Source organism: Odontesthes bonariensis, chromosome 2 (assembly GCF_027942865.1).
Source record: "Odontesthes bonariensis isolate fOdoBon6 chromosome 2, fOdoBon6.hap1, whole genome shotgun sequence".
In the NCBI taxonomy this organism is placed as follows: domain Eukaryota; kingdom Metazoa; phylum Chordata; class Actinopteri; order Atheriniformes; family Atherinopsidae; genus Odontesthes; species Odontesthes bonariensis.
In genome coordinates, this window is record NC_134507.1 from 37,018,629 (window position 1) to 37,036,095 (window position 17,467).

Sequence of the window (17,467 nt, forward strand, 5' to 3'; positions counted from 1 at the left end):
TTTCTATTGGCCCTCAGTCTCCATGTTTCTGATCCTGGACCTGCTGAGATGTCCCAGGCCATTGTTGGTTTTGATCCTCATACATTTAACTTTGTCCTGAGCGGGCGGGAGTGCAAAGTTGTACCATCTGAAACGGCTGAAGAGTGCTCACTGCAGCGGGTGGGCGGAGGTGCAAAGTGACGCTTTGTAGGCAAAAAAAGAGCACCGCCACAAGTGCGCATTGTGCCAGGAAGGGCGCTCGGACGTGAAACAGTGGAGGGTTATCGCTTCTCGGCCTTTTGGCTAAGATCAAGTGTAGTATCTGTTCTTATCAGTTTAATATCTGATACGTCCTCTATATGAGGACTACGTATTAAATGGATTTTTAGGCACAGGGGTTGAAAAAGGGGCTTGCTCCGTTCACTCCACGCATCGACCCGGTACTGCAGTGCCGCCGGGAACGGTGCACTCTTCCCAACTCTTGTGAAATAACAAAACCAGCGGTACATGGTGGTAGTTTCAGGGAGCCATTGTATTCTGACTTCTAAAATGGAACTATAATCTTTAGAAAAGACGCAGTTTATGAGCACGTCGTGGGATTGAGCTTCCCTGGTTTCTCTGTATGACCATGAACACAAAACAACACACAGAGAACAGAGGAGCTTGACAGACACACACTAAGTTATCTGAGAGTCCCATTTTCAGCTGCAGAGAACAATCACATCAGGGAAGTCGACGTGCAGGCTCAACATCAGCCTCTCAAGCCAACTCTCTGGTAAAATAGGGGCAACGTATGGTTCCAGCACCTATGTAACACATATTTGTCACGGGGACTGTGGCTTACGGCCACACCGCCCTGAACACGCCCGATCTCGTCCGAACTCGGAAGCCAAGCAGGGTCGGGCCTGGTTAGTACTTGGATGGGAGACCGCTTGGGAATACCAGGTGCTGTAAGCATTTTTCTCTCTTCTCTCTGCATGTCTTTTGTTGAAACATCTGTTGATCACCCTGTGATCCATCTTGCTGATCCTGGATCTGCTAAGGTGTCCCAGGTCATGGTTGCCTTTGATCCTCATACATTTAACTTTGTCCTGACAAAGGAGCAGTTCCAAAAAGTCAAACAGGGACTGCCTTTGCATTTGACGCAGTCAAACTGCATGCGCCTGGAGAAGCCAAAAGGCTTACAGCACCTGGTATTCCCAGGCAGTCTCCCCATCCAAGTACTAACCAGGCCCGACTCTGCTTAGCTTCTGAGATAAAACTCTGGCTTTTAGTCTGCGAAAAGAGAGTGAAAGTGAACTCCACTTTGAGATGGCTCTGGGATTGGGCCGACTGGGAGAATTGCTTGAAAAAAACCTCTACACCCAATGAGCGGTCAGAACAAAGCCTCAAGACCCCTAGTCTTTTGCACAGAGTAAAAGACAAAGCAGCCATTGAATAGGGCCCGATTGTTCCTACCTGGTCGGCCGAGGAGCCAGCGTCTCAACCAAGCAAAGCTCACCGTGGGGAAGGTGGCTATGCCAACTAGCCTGATGCACTGCTCCCGCAGTGTCAAATACTCGTACTCTGGTTTCTCTTCATAAAGTACAAGTCTTTCGCCTTTTACTAAAGACTTCCGTGGAGAGCAGCATTAATGAGTTGTTTCTATTTTTGGAAGGCTTTACCTTTGCGGGTGAAGCCCATTCTGTCTGTGCAAAGGAAATCTTCTTGCTGTGCCAAGTGACTTCTCGGAGTAGAGTCACCTTATTTCTTGAGACCGTGCCCATGTTCAAAGCTGGAGCGCTAAATTGTTGTTGTTTGAATGGTGCTCAGTGGAGCGGGCGGGAGTGCAAAGTTGTACCATCTGAAACGGCTGAAGAGTGCTCACTGCAGCGGGTGGGCGGAGGTGCAAAGTGACGCTTTGTAGGCAAAAAAAGAGCACCGCCACAAGTGCGCATTGTGCCAGGAAGGGCGCTCGGACGTGAAACAGTGGAGGGTTATCGCTTCTCGGCCTTTTGGCTAAGACTGCGATCGCCTCCTTTGGGTGGACTATTTTATGCCTTTTCAGCATTAAATTTTTCTCGCTTTGGAGGTTCCTTTTTGCGTTCGATCAAAGTATTCCAAGTCTTTTGTAGTTGGAGTTCTTTGTCTTTAAATTTTCTTGTATTACCTTTTTTTTTTTTTTTCCAGGTTTTTGCTTTTTGAACGAGTTTCAGCTGAAACAGGGTCGGTGTCGGTGTTCCATTTTTTTAGAGGAAGGTAAGTATCCATTTTTAGTACCTTTTCATCCACTTTTTACTCTTTTATTGGGCTTTTAGTGTGATATATATTTTTGTTCTTTTAAGCATTTTATTTAAAAACTGTTTGTGGTGCCTCCATCATGTCGGCAAACTATGCTGGCATGAGGAGGCGCCACAGCGCTAGATTTTTATTTAAAGAAAAAGAAGGAAAGCTTATAGAGATGTCCAGATTGGACTTCTCTCGGAAGCTAATTCAAAACATATTGAACTTCAAGCCAGACGATTTGAATTGCATCCTGTCATTGCCTTTTAACAAAGGTTTCGATGTAAGTTTTCGCACTGCAGCTTTGCTGCAGGAATTTTGGATGAGATTTGGTAATGTGCAAGCCCAGTTTTCTGCGTTTACTGTTGAGAAACTTACTGACAATACTCTGAAGACAGTAATTGTCAGAATGTTCAATGAAATGGTGAACGCAGAAGATATCTGTATATGGTTGGGAAGATTCTGCACTGTTAAAGGCCAGGCAATGAAGGTGAGGGATGTTGACGGCATCTGGAACTGCGCCTGGAGGGTCCCCATCCAACAATGGCAAGACCCCCAGGGCTTCCAGGGCCTGAAACATCTCCCATCAATGATTGTCTTGGGAGAAAACAGAGGCTACATCCACTACCAGGGACAGCCCAAACTCTGCCGCAAATGTGGGGAGCACGGGCACCTGGTGGAGGCCTGCACGAAGGTGTTTTGTGGCAAATGTAGAGGAATCGGTCACACCTTCGAAGAGTGTACGAATGGCAGAAAGTGCAATCTCTGTGGAGAATCAAACCACCTCTTCAGAGATTGCCCAAAATCCTTTGCCAACAAATTGAAATCCAAAAAAACGCGGGAAGGAAATGGAGGGCAGACCGAGGCAGTTAACGAGCTACTTGAAACAGCTGGGCTGGAAAATTCAAACTTCCCGCCAAAATCCCTGAATGGTGGACAGCAGTCAGGTGAGGCCGAGGAGGGGGAGGGGCCTGCTACACCCCCACCAATGGAGAGTTCTGGAGAGGAGGAGGAGGAGGTGGTGCAGGCAGAAGGCGGAGCTAGTTCAGAATGTGAAGAAGTCCAATCACAGGATGATAGCGAGGATGCCTCCCTCCCAGATGCCCAGCAAACAAAGAGGCTTGCATCAGAATTGTCCTCTGATTCTCCTATAGTCTCAGAGAAGAGGGGAAGAGCTGGGACTACCTCAGACAGTTCATCTGTGGAGGAGCCCAGAGTCTTCCCCTCCAATTCACCAAATGAGGTCTCTTTTTTAAATGTAGTTCTGCAATCAACCCCTAGAGACTCAAAGTTTAACAAAACCTTGCAACAGAGGCCAACACCCAGAGTCCGACCGGGGAATAGAGCTCAACACCCTCGCCTCTCACCTGTAGAAGTGAAGGAAGAGCTCCGTTCAAAAGAAATTACATAACTGCTTTTAAGACATTTTAAATGTTTTAACCCTCATTTAGTCTTTTAAGATGTCATACCTGTTGTTTTTAACCATACTCATGACACTCACTCTCTCAACTATTAATGTGAGAAGTGTGAAGTCGAAAGTTAGAGCCCAGAGTGTTTTATCCTTTCTTAGTTCTTTTAAGTCAGATGTTCTTTTAATACAGGAATGCGGCCTACCGTTTTTAAAGCACTACAGACAGTGGGAGGAGATGTGGCCACAGACATCATTGTGGAGTGGATCCAACCAAAACAAAAATGATGGAGTGGCCATTTTGATCAAAAACCCTCAGGTTCTGGTGAAGGGCAGCACTGTGGTGAGAGACGGACGGGCACTTTTAGCACATTTGACTTTTATGGGACAAGATTTTAACCTCTTAAATTTTTATGGCTTTAACGAAAAAAATGACCGGTATGACCTTTTAGAAGACCTGCAGTCCCACATGCTAGGTAGGGCACCACTAGTTTTAGGGGGTGATTTTAACTGTATTTTAAGCAGGAGTGACAGAAAAAGAGCAGGGGAATTTTTTAAAGTTGACAAAACATCGGTTTTATTACAGGGCATATGCAAGGATTTTAAACTTCAGGACTGTTTTAAAACCATGCATCCCAGAGAGGAGGGCTTCACCTGGTTCACTGGTGATGGCACCAAAGCCTCTCGTATAGACTACCTTTTTACACGGGACTGCCCACCAACCGATGCTAGATTGACCCCCGTTTTCTTTTCTGATCACCTGATGCTTTCCTGCACCCTATCACTCTCTTCGGGTGTGACTTCCGGAAGTGGTCTGTGGAAACTAAACTGCTCCCTTTTAGAAGAAAATGAAATAGTTAGTCAGTACCGGGAGCAGTACCACGAGTGGCAGACCCTTCAAGACTTTTACGATACACGTGCACACTGGTGGGAAATGGTGAAGGAAAAGACCCAGACTTTCTTTAGACAGGCAGGTAGGAGAAAAAAGAATAGGGAAAACAGACGCATGATGGGACTGCAGAAGCGACTACAGCGCTATTTTAAATTAAACTAACAAGGGATGGATTTTAATGATGAAATTAAACAAGTGAAAACAGAGATGTCGATTTTAGCAGATATTAAAAGTAAGGGTGTCATTTTAAGAAGCAGGGAACGAGAAATAGAGGAAGGAGAGAAGTGCACAAGGTATTTTTTTAAGAAAATTGTGAATAAAGGGGGGGCTATTTTAAAGCTAAGAAAAGAGAACGGGTGCACAGTTCATTCAATGGAAGAAATTAAACAAGCTGTTGAACAATTTTATCGTGAACTGTACGAACAAAAACCTGTTGAAATGGACACCATGACAGAAGTTTTAAATTTCACAGAAAAAACAGTAAAAGACAGTGTGCTTTTAACCCAAGATTTTACAATTTCAGAGTTAAATAAATGTTTTACAAATTTTAAGAAAGGGAAGTCCCCAGGACAAGATGGACTTCCCTTGGAATTTTATTTGACCTTTTGGGATATTTTAGCACCTGACTTGTTTACTGTTTTTATGGAATTTGAGCAACTTGAGCGACTTCCTGACAGTTTTAGAGCAGGGATAGTGACTCTTCTTCACAAAAAAAAAGACAAGACTGACTTGAAGAATTGGAGACCGATTACACTTTTAAACTTTGACTGTAAACTTTTTAGTAAACTTTTAGCCTCACGTATGTCCTTGTTTTTAGAAGACCTGATTCACCCGGATCAAGCCTGTGCCATCCCGGGGAGGAAGATAACCGACAGCCTCGTACTGATCCGAGACACCATCTGTTATGCGAGAGACAGAAACATTCGGCTAGCAGTCCTAAATTTAGACTTTGAGAAAGCCTTTGATCGGGTCTCGCACCAGTACCTTTTCCAGGTACTGCCAAAAATGGGGTTCCCAGAAAGGTTTATAGCTTGGGTGGGTCTGCTGTACCGGGGCATTACCAGCAAATTCCTTGTTAACGGGCATCTGACAAAAGCAGTAAACATCCACTGCGGTGTCCGTCAGGGTTGTCCGTTATCTGCCCTCCTCTACATCATCTGTGTGGAACCACTGGCACAGAGCTTGAGAAGGGACCACCGAATCAATGGGGTGAGAGTCCCGGGGAGCGGGGGACTATCGACAAAGTGTGTTTTATATATGGACGACGTGAACATTTTATGTACAGACCTAATATCCATCAATAGGACTCTGGACTTGACTGACTGGTATGGACGGGCCTCTGGGGCAAAACTAAACAGAAACAAGACCCAAGCCCAATTTTACGGGCCATGGACAGCGACTGAGACTGCAGGACTCCCCGTGACTATAACCCAGACAAAACAGAAAATACTGGGGATTAATTTTGACAAGGAAGGGGGAGGGACATCAAACTGGCCAGACGTGGTAGGGAAAGTAAAGCAAAGACTAGGATACTGGGGACTTAGAGGACTGACCATTGAAGGAAAGGTTTTAATCATCAAAGCCGTGATTTTACCTTTGCTTTTACTAATCAGTTCTGTTTTTATCCCACCTAGAAAAGTGCTTTTAGACCTGGACCGAGCCATTTTTTATTTTCTGTGGGGCTCCAAGTGGGAAAGATTGAGGAGAGATGTAATGAAGAAACAAAAAGAGAAAGGAGGAAAAGGAGTGCCTGATTTTTACTTGTTTTTAGGAAGCAGATACACTACACTGCACATCCTACAGGCCACAGACCCATCCGGAAACCCCAAAACTAAAGCAATGACACGATTCTGGATGGGTTCTTACCTCAGAAGACTGAAGATTTTACCCACCGACCTAAAAGTGCCTGTGTCTTTTAGCCTGCCACCATCCTATGCTTTTATCCAGACGTTCTTAAAGCATTTTAACTTGGAGGCAGAGGAGTTGCATGTTTTAACAAATCACCGCTCTTTGATTTCTGTTGTGCAGGAGCGGGAACCAGTGAGTCCAGTGCGTGGGCTCGCGTTCGGCGAGCCCTCAACAGTTTGGTGCAACGTCAACCATGCCGCTCTCCCAAACAGACTCCGGGACCTGTCGTGGATGGTGGCTCATGAGATCCTCCCAGTCAGGTCCGTTATGCACTCCCGGGGCATGTCAGCGATCTCAACCTGCCCGCGACCTGGTTGTGGCGCGCCCGAGTCGGTGAGGCACCTGCTCTGGGAGTGCAGCGCTGCTGCAGACCAGTGGGCAACAGCCGGCTCCTTGCAATTCCCGTACTTGCCAGCAAGGGAGGTCCTCACAGCACAACCCGTGCTCTATGGGGTGAGCCAAACAAAAATGAAAAATAATGACTTTGCCAAGCAGTGGCTCACCCTAGCCGCCATGAAAGACGCCATGTGGACCTCCAGGAACTTGCTGGTGAGGAAGCGCATGCAGATCCCCCCCGTGGCTGTGATCCGGATGGCCGCAGCGGCGGCTCAAGCGGCCGGAGCTGCAGGCGGCGGGCCTAGGACACATCCACAAAGAAGAATCGCCTCTGTGCCCATTCGGATGAAGGAGCCGGAGCTACACACAAAAAGGTCAAAGCAGCGACGGCCTGGCTCTCCGGGTGAGGCAGGTGGGAAGGAGCAACAGGGTGGGGATCTCCTCTGAGCACCACGACAGGATCCCGAGAGACCTACTGTTTGGGGGAGCGAAATGAGTTTCCCTGGGTAGGGACTCACTGCGCTCCTGCACAAAAAATGGACTTGGAAGAGAGCACTTTAACTAATGCACTCCTTTTTAAAGAAACTCAATACAAACTGCTACTCGCATGAGAACTACTTCACATGTAGCTTTTACATTAGACGACATTGACTTTATCTGTAATATCCCATGAAAAACTTGTTTTATTGTTGTTGTTTTAAATGTGGTTATACAGATTACACTTATTTATTGATGTTTTTATTCATAGGTAAAACAAATGTCTTAAATATGAAGTTTTTGTGAAAATGTGATGTATTAGTGTCAATAAATTTTTTTCAAAAGAAAAAAAAATCTGTTCTTATCAGTTTAATATCTGATACGTCCACTATATGAGGACTACATATTAAATGGATTTTTAGGCACAGGGGTTAAAAAAGGGGCTTGCTCCGTTCACTCCACGCATCGACCCGGTACTGCAGTGCCGCCGGGAACGGTGCACTCTTCCCAACTCTTGTGAAATAACAAAACCAGCGGTACATGGTGGCAGTTTCAGGGAGCCATTGTATTCTGACTTCTAAAATGGAACTATAATCTTTAGAAAAGACGCAGTTTATGAGCACGTCGTGGGATTGAGCTTCCCTGGTTTCTCTGTATGACCATGAACACCAAACTACACACAGAGAACAGAGGAGCTTGACAGACACACACTAAGTTATCTGAGAGTCCCATTTTCAGCTGCAGAGAACAATCACATCAGGGAAGTCGATGTGCAGGCTCAACATCAGCCTCTCAAGCCAACTCTCTGGTAAAATAGGGGCAACGTATGGTTCCAGCACCTATGTAACACATATTTGTCACGGGGACTGTGGCTTACGGCCACACCGCCCTGAACACGCCCGATCTCGTCCGAACTCGGAAGCCAAGCAGGGTCGGGCCTGGTTAGTTCTTGGATGGGAGACCGCTTGGGAATACCAGGTGCTGTAAGCATTTTTCTCTCTGCATGTCTTTTGTTGAAACATCTGTTGATCACCCTGTGATCCATCTTGCTGATCCTGGATCTGCTAAGGTGTCCAGGGTCATGGTTGCCTTTGATCCTCATACATTTAACTTTGTCCTGACAAAGGAGCAGTTCCAAAAAGTCAAACAGGGACTGCCTCTGCATTTGACGCAGTCAAACTGCATGCGCCTGGAGAAGCCAAAAGGCTTACAGCACCTGGTATTCCCAGGCGGTCTCCCCATCCAAGTACTAACCAGGCCCGACTCTGCTTAGCTTCTGAGATAAAACTCTGGCTTTTAGTCTGCGAAAAGAGAGTGAAAGTGAACTCCACTTTGAGATGGCTCTGGGATTGGGCCGACTGGGAGAATTGCTTGAAAAAAACCTCTACACCCAATGAGCGGCCAGAACAAAGCCTCAAGACCCCTAGTCTTTTGCACAGAGTAAAAGACAAAGCAGCCATTGAATAGGGCCCGATTGTTCCTACCTGGTCGGCCGAGGAGCGAGCGTCTCAACCAAGCAAAGCTCACCGTGGGGAAGCCTGATGCACTGCTCCCGCAGTGTCAAATACTCGTACTCTGGTTTCTCTTCATAACGTACAAGTCTTTCGCCTTTTACTAAAGACTTCCGTGGAGAGCAACATTAATGAGTTGTTTCTATTTTTGGAAGGCTTTACCTTTGCGGGTGAAGCCCATTCTGTCTGTGCAAAGGAAATCTTCTTGCTGTGCCAAGTGACTTCTCGGAGTAGAGTCACCTTATTTGTTGAGACCGTGCCCATGTTCAAAGCTGGAGCGCTAAATTGTTGTTGTTTGAATGGTGCTCAGTGGAGCGGGCGGGAGTGCAAAGTTGTACCATCTGAAACGGCTGAAGAGTGCTCACTGCAGCGGGTGGGCGGAGGTGCAAAGTGACGCTTTGTAGGCAAAAAAAGAGCACCGCCACAAGTGCGCATTGTGCCAGGAAGGGCTCTCGGACGTGAAACAGTGGAGGGTTATCGCTTCTCGGCCTTTTGGCTAAGACTGCGATCGCCTCCTTTGGGTGGACTATTTTATGCCTTTTTGGCATCAAATTTTCTCGCTTTGGAGGTTCTTTTTTGCGTTCGATCAAATTATTCCAAGTCTTTTGTAGTTGGAGTTCTTTGTATTTAAATTTTCTTGTATTACCCCTTTTTCCCAGGTTTTTGCTTTTTGAAAGAGTTTCAGCTGAAACAGGGTCAGTGTCGGTGTTCCGTTTTTTTAGAGGAAGGTAAGTATCCATTTTTAGTACCTTTTCATCCACTTTTTACTCTTTTTTTGGGCTTTTAGTGTGATATTTATTATTGTTCTTTTAAGCATTTCATTTAAAAACTGTTTGTGGTGCCTCCATCATGTCGGCAAACTATGCTGGCATGAGGAGGCACCACAGCGCTAGATTTTTATTTAAAGAAAAAGAAGGAAAGCTTATAGAGATGTCCAGATTGGACTTCTCTCGGAAGCTAATTCAAAACATATTGAATTTCAAGCCAGACGATTTGAATTGCATCCTGTCATTGCCTTTTAACAAAGGTTTCGATGTAAGTTTTCGCACTGCAGCTTTGCTGCAGGAGTTTTGGATGAGATTTGGAAATGTGCAAGCCCAGTTTTCTGCGTTTACTGTTGAGAAACTTACTGACAATACTCTGAAGACAGTAATTGTCAGAATGTTCAATGAAATGGTGAACGCAGAAGATATCTGTATATGGTTGGGAAGATTCTGCACTGTTAAAGGCCAGGCAATGAAGGTGAGGGATGTTGACGGCATCTGGAACTGCGCCTGGAGGGTGCCCATCCAACAATGGCAAGACCCCCAGGGCTTCCAGGGCCTGAAACATCTCCCATCAATGATTGTCTTGGGAGAAAACAGAGGCTACATCCACTACCAGGGACAGCCCAAACTCTGCCGCAAATGTGGGGAGCACGGGCACCTGGTGGAGGCCTGCACGAAGGTGTTTTGTGGCAAATGTAGAGGAATCGGTCACACCTTCGAAGAGTGTACGAATGGCAAAAAGTGCAATCTCTGTGGAGAATCAAACCACCTCTTCAGAGATTGCCCAAAATCTTTTGCCAACAATTGAAATCCAAAAAAACGCGGGAAGGAAATGGAGGGCAGACCGAGGCAGTTAACGAGCTACTTGAAACAGCTGGGCTGGAAAATTCAAACTTCCCGCCAAAATCCCTGAATAGTGGACAGCAGTCAGGTGAGGCCGAGGAGGGGGAGGGGCCTGCTACACCCCCACCAATGGAGAGTTCTGGAGAGGAGGAGGAGGAGGAGGTGGTGCAGGCAGAAGGCGGAGCTAGTTCAGAATGTGAAGAAGTCCAATCACAGGATGATAGCGACAGTGTTGCCAATTTAGCGACTTTGTCGCTAGATTTAGCGACTTTTGGCCATCTCTGGCAACAAAAAAAATAATCTAGCGACTTAGCGACTTTCGGGCTCAATCTGGCTGAATCTAGCGACAATTTAACTTGTTTTGTGAGTGACAAATCAGTTGCCACGCGACACCATACAAGCCGAGACAGAAGCACTGCAGGACTGCGGCAACCCGGCAAACCGTCATCTCCTGTCAAAACGGCAGTTTCAAGCTAGCTACAACGAGGGTAGGTTCACTTCCTGTTTTCAAAACAAAAGCACCTTTTTATCGTAATGGCTTTCCCCATGATAAAAGGCAACGGGTATTTTATTTTGTCAAAACAACCGGAAGTGCGTTGCTCACTGCGGCTAGCTTTAGTAGCGCCGAATTTGTGGGAACAAAATTGTAAATAGCCGGTATTTTGGCAGGTTTTTAACACGTTGGGGATCTAAACGACTACTTTCTGGCCTGAAAAGTTTCAAATGTTGCTAAAGTTTACAGAGTTTAGAGCTGAAATCAGCTTCAGGCCGGCTGATTTCGGCTCCGGTAGGAGCGAAAATATATGATATGGGCGTGGTTACGTCACTTATGACGTCATGACGCAATCTAGCGACTTCTAGCGACTTTTCAGAGAGCCAATAGCGACTTCTTGTGTTTTTGTTTTGGCAACACTGGATAGCGAGGATGCCTCCCTCCCCGATGCCCAGCAAACAAAGAGGCTTGCATCAGAATTGTCCTCTGATTCTCCTATAGTCTCAGAGAAGAGGGGAAGAGCTGGGACTACCTCAGACAGTTCATCTGTGGAGGAGCCCAGAGTCTTCCCCTCCAATTCACCAAATGAGGTCTCTTTTTTAAATGTAGTTCTGCAATCAACCCCTAGAGACTCAAAGTTTAACAAAACCTTGCAACAGAGGCCAACCCCCAGAGTCCGACCGGGGAATAGAGCTCAACACCCTCGCCTCTCACCTGTAGAAGTGAAGGAAGAGCTCCATTCACAAGAAATTACATAACTGCTTTTAAGACATTTTAAATGTTTTAACCCTCATTTAGTCTTTTAAGATGTCATACCTGTTGTTTTTAACCATACTCATGACACTCACTCTCTCAACTATTAATGTGAGAAGTGTAAAGTCGAAAGTTAGAGCCCAGAGTGTTTTATCCTTTCTTAGTTCTTTTAAGTCAGATGTTCTTTTAATACAGGAATGCGGCCTACCGTTTTTAAAGCACTACAGACAGTGGGAGGAGATGTGGCCACAGACATCATTGTGGAGTGGATCCAACCAAAACAAAAATGACGGAGTGGCCATTTTGATCAAAAACCCTCAGGTTCTGGTGAAGGGCAGCACTGTGGTGAGAGACGGACGGGCACTTTTAGCACATTTGACTTTTATGGGACAAGATTTTAACCTCTTAAATATTTATGGCTTTAATGAAAAAAATGACCGGTATGACCTTTTAGAAGACCTGCAGTCCCATATGCTAGGTAGGGCACCACTAGTTTTAGGGGGTGATTTTAACTGTATTTTAAGCAGGAGTGACAGAAAAAGAGCAGGGGAATTTTTTAAAGTTGACAAAACATCGGTTTTATTACAGGGCATATGCAAGGATTTTAAACTTCAGGACTGTTTTAGGACCATGCATCCCAGAGAGGAGGGCTTCACCTGGTTCAGTGGTGGTGGCACCAGAGCCTCTCGTATAGACTACCTTTTTACACGGGACTGCCCACCAACCGATGCTAGATTGACCCCCGTTTTCTTTTCCGATCACCTGATGCTTTCCTGCACCCTATCACTCTCTTCGGGTGTGACTTCCGGAAGTGGTCTGTGGAAACTAAACTGCTCCCTTTTAGAAGAAAATGAAATAGTTAGTCAGTACCGGGAGCAGTACCACGAGTGGCAGACCCTTCAAGACTTTTACGATACACGTGCACACTGGTGGGAAATGGTGAAGGAAAAGACCCAGACTTTCTTTAGACAGGCAGGTAGGAGAAAAAAGAATAGGGAAAACAGACGCATGATGGGACTGCAGAAGCGACTGCAGCGCTATTTTAAATTAAACCAACAAGGGATGGATTTTAATGATGAAATTAAACAAGTGAAAACAGAGATGTCGATTTTAGCAGATATTAAAAGTAAGGGTGTCATTTTAAGAAGCAGGGAATGAGAAATAGAGGAAGGAGAGAAGTGCACAAGGTATTTTTTTAAGAAAATTGTGAATAAAGGGGGGGCCATTTTAAAGCTAACAAAAGAGAACGGGTGCACAGTTGATTCAATGGAAGAAATTAAACAAGCTGTTGAACAATTTTATTGTGAATTGTACGAACAAAAACCTGTTGAAATGGACACCATGACAGAAGTTTTAAATGTCATAGAAAAAACAGTAAAAGACAGTGTGCTTTTAACCCAAGATTTTACAATTTCAGAGTTAAATAAATGTTTTACAAATTTTAAGAAAGGGAAGTCCCCAGGACAAGATGGACTTCCCTTGGAATTTTATTTGACCTTTTGGGATATTTTAGCACCTGACTTGTTTACTGTTTTTATGGAATTTGAGCAACTTGAGCGACTTCCTGACAGTTTTAGAGCAGGGATAGTGACTCTTCTTCACAAAAAAAAAGACAAGACTGACTTGAAGAATTGGAGACCGATTACACTTTTAAACTTTGACTGTAAACTTTTTAGTAAACTTTTAGCCTCACGTATGTCCTTGTTTTTAGAAGACCTGATTCACCCGGATCAAGCCTGTGCCATCCCGGGGAGGAAGATAACCGACAGCCTCGTACTGATCCGAGACACCATCTGTTATGCGAGAGACAGAAACATTCGGCTAGCAGTCCTAAATTTAGACTTTGAGAAAGCCTTTGATCGGGTCTCGCACCAGTACCTTTTCCAGGTACTGCCAAAAATGGGGTTCCCAGAAAGGTTTATAGCTTGGGTGGGTCTGCTGTACCGGGGCATTACCAGCAAATTCCTTGTTAACGGGCATCTGACAAAAGCAGTAAACATCCACTGCGGTGTCCGTCAGGGTTGTCCGTTATCTGCCCTCCTCTACATCATCTGTGTGGAACCACTGGCACAGAGCTTGAGAAGGGACCACCGAATCAATGGGGTGAGAGTCCCGGGGAGCGGGGGACTATCGACAAAGTGTGTTTTATATATGGACGACGAGAACATTTCATGTACAGACCTAATATCCATCAATAGGACTCTGGACTTGACTGACTGGTATGGACGGGCCTCTGGGGCAAAACTAAACAGAAACAAGACCCAAGCCCAATTTTACGGGCCATGGACAGCGACTGAGACTGCAGGACTCCCCGTGACTATAACCCAGACAAAACAGAAAATACTGGGGATTAATTTTGACAAGGAAGGGGGAGGGACATCAAACTGGCCAGACGTGGTAGGGAAAGTAAAGCAAAGACTAGGATACTGGGGACTTAGAGGACTGACCATTGAAGGAAAGGTTTTAATCATCAAAGCCGTGATTTTACCTTTGCTTTTACTAATCAGTTCTGTTTTTATCCCACCTAGAAAAGTGCTTTTAGACCTGGACCGAGCCATTTTTTATTTTCTGTGGGGCTCCAAGTGGGAAAGACTGAGGAGAGATGTAATGAAGAAACAAAAAGAGAAAGGAGGAAAAGGAGTGCCTAATTTTTACTTGTTTTTAGGAAGCAGATACACTACACTGCACATCCTACAGGCCACAGACCCATCCGGAAACCCCAAAACTAAAGCAATGACACGATTCTGGATGGGTTCTTACCTCAGAAGACTGAAGATTTTACCCACCGACCTAAAAGTGCCTGTGTCTTTTAGCCTGCCACCATCCTATGCTTTTATCCAGACGTTCTTAAAGCATTTTAACTTGGAGGCAGAGGAGTTGCATGTTTTAAAAAATCACCGCTCTTTGATTTCTGTTGTGCAGGAGCGGGAACCAGTGAGTCCAGTGCGTGGGCTCGCGTTCGGCGAGCCCTCAACAGTTTGGTGCAACGTCAACCATTCCGCTCTCCCAAACAGACTCCGGGACCTGTTGTGGATGGTGGCTCATGAGATCCTCCCAGTCAGGTCCGTTATGCACTCCCGGGGCATGTCAGCGATCTCAATCTGCCCGCGACCTGGTTGTGGCGCGCCCGAGTCGGTGAGGCACCTGTTCTGGGAGTGCAGCGCTGCTGCAGACCAGTGGGCAACAGCCGGCTCCTTGCAATTCCCGTACTTGCCAGCAAGGGAGGTCCTCACAGCACAACTCGTGCTCTATGGGGTGAGCCAAACAAAAATGAAAAATAATGACTTTGCCAAGCAGTGGCTCACCCTAGCCGCCATGAAAGACGCCATGTGGACCTCCAGGAACTTGCTGGTGAGGAAGCGCATGCAGATCCCCCCCGTGGCTGTGATCCGGATGGCCGCAGCGGCGGCTCAAGCGGCCGGAGCTGCAGGCGGCGGGCCTAGGACACATCCACAAAGAAGAATCGCCTCTGTGCCCATTCGGATGAAGGAGCCGGAGCTACACACAAAAAGGTCAAAGCAGCGACGGCCTGGCTCTCCGGGTGAGGCAGGTGGGAAGGAGCAACAGGGTGGGGATCTCCTCTGAGCACCACGACAGGATCCCGAGAGACCTACTGTTTGGGGGAGCGAAATGAGTTTCCCTGGGTAGGGACTCACTGCGCTCCTGCACAAAAAATGGACTTGGAAGAGAGCATTTTAACTAATGCACTCCTTTTTAAAGACACTCAATACAAACTGCTACTCGCATGAGAACTACTTCACATGTAGCTTTTACATTAGACGACATTGACTTTATCTGTAATATCCCATGAAAAACTTGTTTTATTGTTGTTGTTTTAAATGTGGTTATACAGATTACACTTATTTATTGATGTTTTTATTCATAGGTAAAACAAATGTCTTAAATATGAAGTTTTTGTGAAAATGTGATGTATTAGTGTCAATAAATTTTTTTCAAAAGAAAAAAAAATCTGTTCTTATCAGTTTAATATCTGATACGTCCACTATATGAGGACTACATATTAAATGGATTTTTAGGCACAGGGGTTAAAAAAGGGGCTTGCTCCGTTCACTCCACGCATCGTCCCGGTACTGCAGTGCCGCCGGGAACGGTCCACTCTTCCCAACTCTTGTGAAATAACAAAACCAGCTGTACATGGTGGTAGTTTCAGGGAGCCATTGTATTCTGACTTCTAAAATGGAACTATAATCTTTAGAAAAGACGCAGTTTATGAGCACCTCGTGGGATTGAGCTTCCCTGGTTTCTCTGTATGACCATGAACACCAAACTACACACAGAGAACAGAGGAGCTTGACAGACACACACTAAGTTATCTGAGAGTCCCATTTTCAGCTGCAGAGAACAATCACATCAGGGAAGTCGACGTGCAGGCTCAACATCAGCCTCTCAAGCCAACTCTCTGGTAAAATAGGGGCAACGTATGGTTCCAGCACCTATGTAACACATATTTGTCACGGGGACTGTGGCTTACGGCCACACCGCCCTGAACACGCCCGATCTCGTCCGAACTCGGAAGCCAAGCAGGGTCGGGCCTGGTTAGTGCTTGGATGGGAGACCGCTTGGGAATACCAGGTGCTGTAAGCATTTTTTTCTCTTCTCTCTGCATGTCTTTTGTTGAAACATCTGTTTTGACACAGATTTCTGAATAATATGCATCCTATTCTAATACAAAGATTTTATACTAGTCTCATGCCATTACTACATGGAACAATTTACTATTAATATCCTATAGTTATACAGATTTATAACTACAGTAATGCGATCGTGTCAGCCTCTGTGCTTTTTTCCCCTCTATAACTTGTAAACTAAACAACTGGTTATACTATACAGGCAGGCTGTGTGTGTGTGTGTGTGTGTGTGTGTGTGTGTGTGTGTGTGTGTGTTTACAGAAGCAAATGGATCCTCTGATGCCTGTGCTGTCCATCCTGGACACAAGCTTTCCTAAGGACAGGCAGCAGTGTGTGCTTGGGATGACCAAGGAGGCCAAGGACGTCCTTCAGGCACATGCACGGGACCGTGAGACAGTGGACAGTAGGCTGAGAGACTCAGACAAGGCTTACAAAGAAGGTGAGAAGAGTGCATGCACAACCCTGTGCTTACAACTGCACTACTGTCTAGACATGATTACTTTAATTTTGTTCCCCCTTATTTATCTGTCTACAGCTTTGAAGAAATGTCAGATCGTCACACCCTCTCCAACTGAGGCGCAAGTCCTGGGGCAGCTGGTGATGACCTTTGGCCAGTACACCAGCAAGAGCTTCAAGTGGCTGGTCGAGAATGATGTCGGCTACTGTAAATAGTAAGTGATCATCATGTGAATAGTGTTATAAGTTAATAGTACTGTATCACTATTTTACATTACTATGCCATTTCAGCATCGTCGACCGCCACATGAAGGAGATGAGGCACCCTGAGAAGAGGAAGACCATCAACGACGAGTGGCTGAAGGAGCAGCTGGTCAAGTACGCGCACCTCTTCACCACCGTCTCGTGCCACCTGGAGGTGAATGTGGACCGGGCCATCTATGGACAGGGGAGGTTCAAGTCGTTCACCTACCTGGAGATGTGGCAGTGGTACAGCCTGCACAAGAGGCTCCTGGCGGATCCTCAGGCTGGCAGCGACGCTGAGAGGAAGAGGGCGCAGGAGGCCTACACGTCGGTGACGCAGTGGCTCATCATGAAGGAGGATGACATCAATTCAAAGGCCCTGAAGAGGTTCAGAAAGTACATTCTGGACAAGGAGGTATGTGTGCAGGTGAACATGTGTATAAAGGAATAACATAACAAATGTATTCAGCAAAACTGAAATGTAATATTC

At 45.9% G+C, this 17,467-nt stretch overlaps 6 non-coding genes and 2 pseudogenes across 6 annotated transcripts; all 8 read left to right on the forward strand.

Annotated features, from left to right (window-relative positions):
• Positions 1 to 262: 262 nt before the first annotated feature.
• On the forward strand, positions 263 to 453 carry LOC142368542 (U2 spliceosomal RNA). The gene has a single exon (XR_012767372.1). It is a non-coding gene; the product is annotated as a U2 spliceosomal RNA (small nuclear RNA).
• Positions 454 to 817: 364 nt separating this feature from the next.
• LOC142373875 (5S ribosomal RNA) lies at positions 818 to 936 on the forward strand. Its single transcript, XR_012768594.1, has one exon. It is a non-coding gene; the product is annotated as a 5S ribosomal RNA (ribosomal RNA).
• A 604-nt stretch (positions 937 to 1,540) lies between these two features.
• Positions 1,541 to 1,653, forward strand: LOC142374191 (U5 spliceosomal RNA). The gene has a single exon (XR_012768660.1). It is a non-coding gene; the product is annotated as a U5 spliceosomal RNA (small nuclear RNA).
• Positions 1,654 to 7,589: 5,936 nt separating this feature from the next.
• LOC142370466 (U2 spliceosomal RNA) lies at positions 7,590 to 7,769 on the forward strand (annotated as a pseudogene).
• A 364-nt stretch (positions 7,770 to 8,133) lies between these two features.
• LOC142400871 (5S ribosomal RNA) lies at positions 8,134 to 8,252 on the forward strand. Its single transcript, XR_012772987.1, has one exon. It is a non-coding gene; the product is annotated as a 5S ribosomal RNA (ribosomal RNA).
• A 580-nt stretch (positions 8,253 to 8,832) lies between these two features.
• Positions 8,833 to 8,945, forward strand: LOC142371164 (U5 spliceosomal RNA). Its single transcript, XR_012767977.1, has one exon. It is a non-coding gene; the product is annotated as a U5 spliceosomal RNA (small nuclear RNA).
• Positions 8,946 to 15,571: 6,626 nt separating this feature from the next.
• On the forward strand, positions 15,572 to 15,751 carry LOC142370663 (U2 spliceosomal RNA; annotated as a pseudogene).
• A 364-nt stretch (positions 15,752 to 16,115) lies between these two features.
• On the forward strand, positions 16,116 to 16,234 carry LOC142400876 (5S ribosomal RNA). The gene has a single exon (XR_012772988.1). It is a non-coding gene; the product is annotated as a 5S ribosomal RNA (ribosomal RNA).
• Positions 16,235 to 17,467: the final 1,233 nt, after the last annotated feature.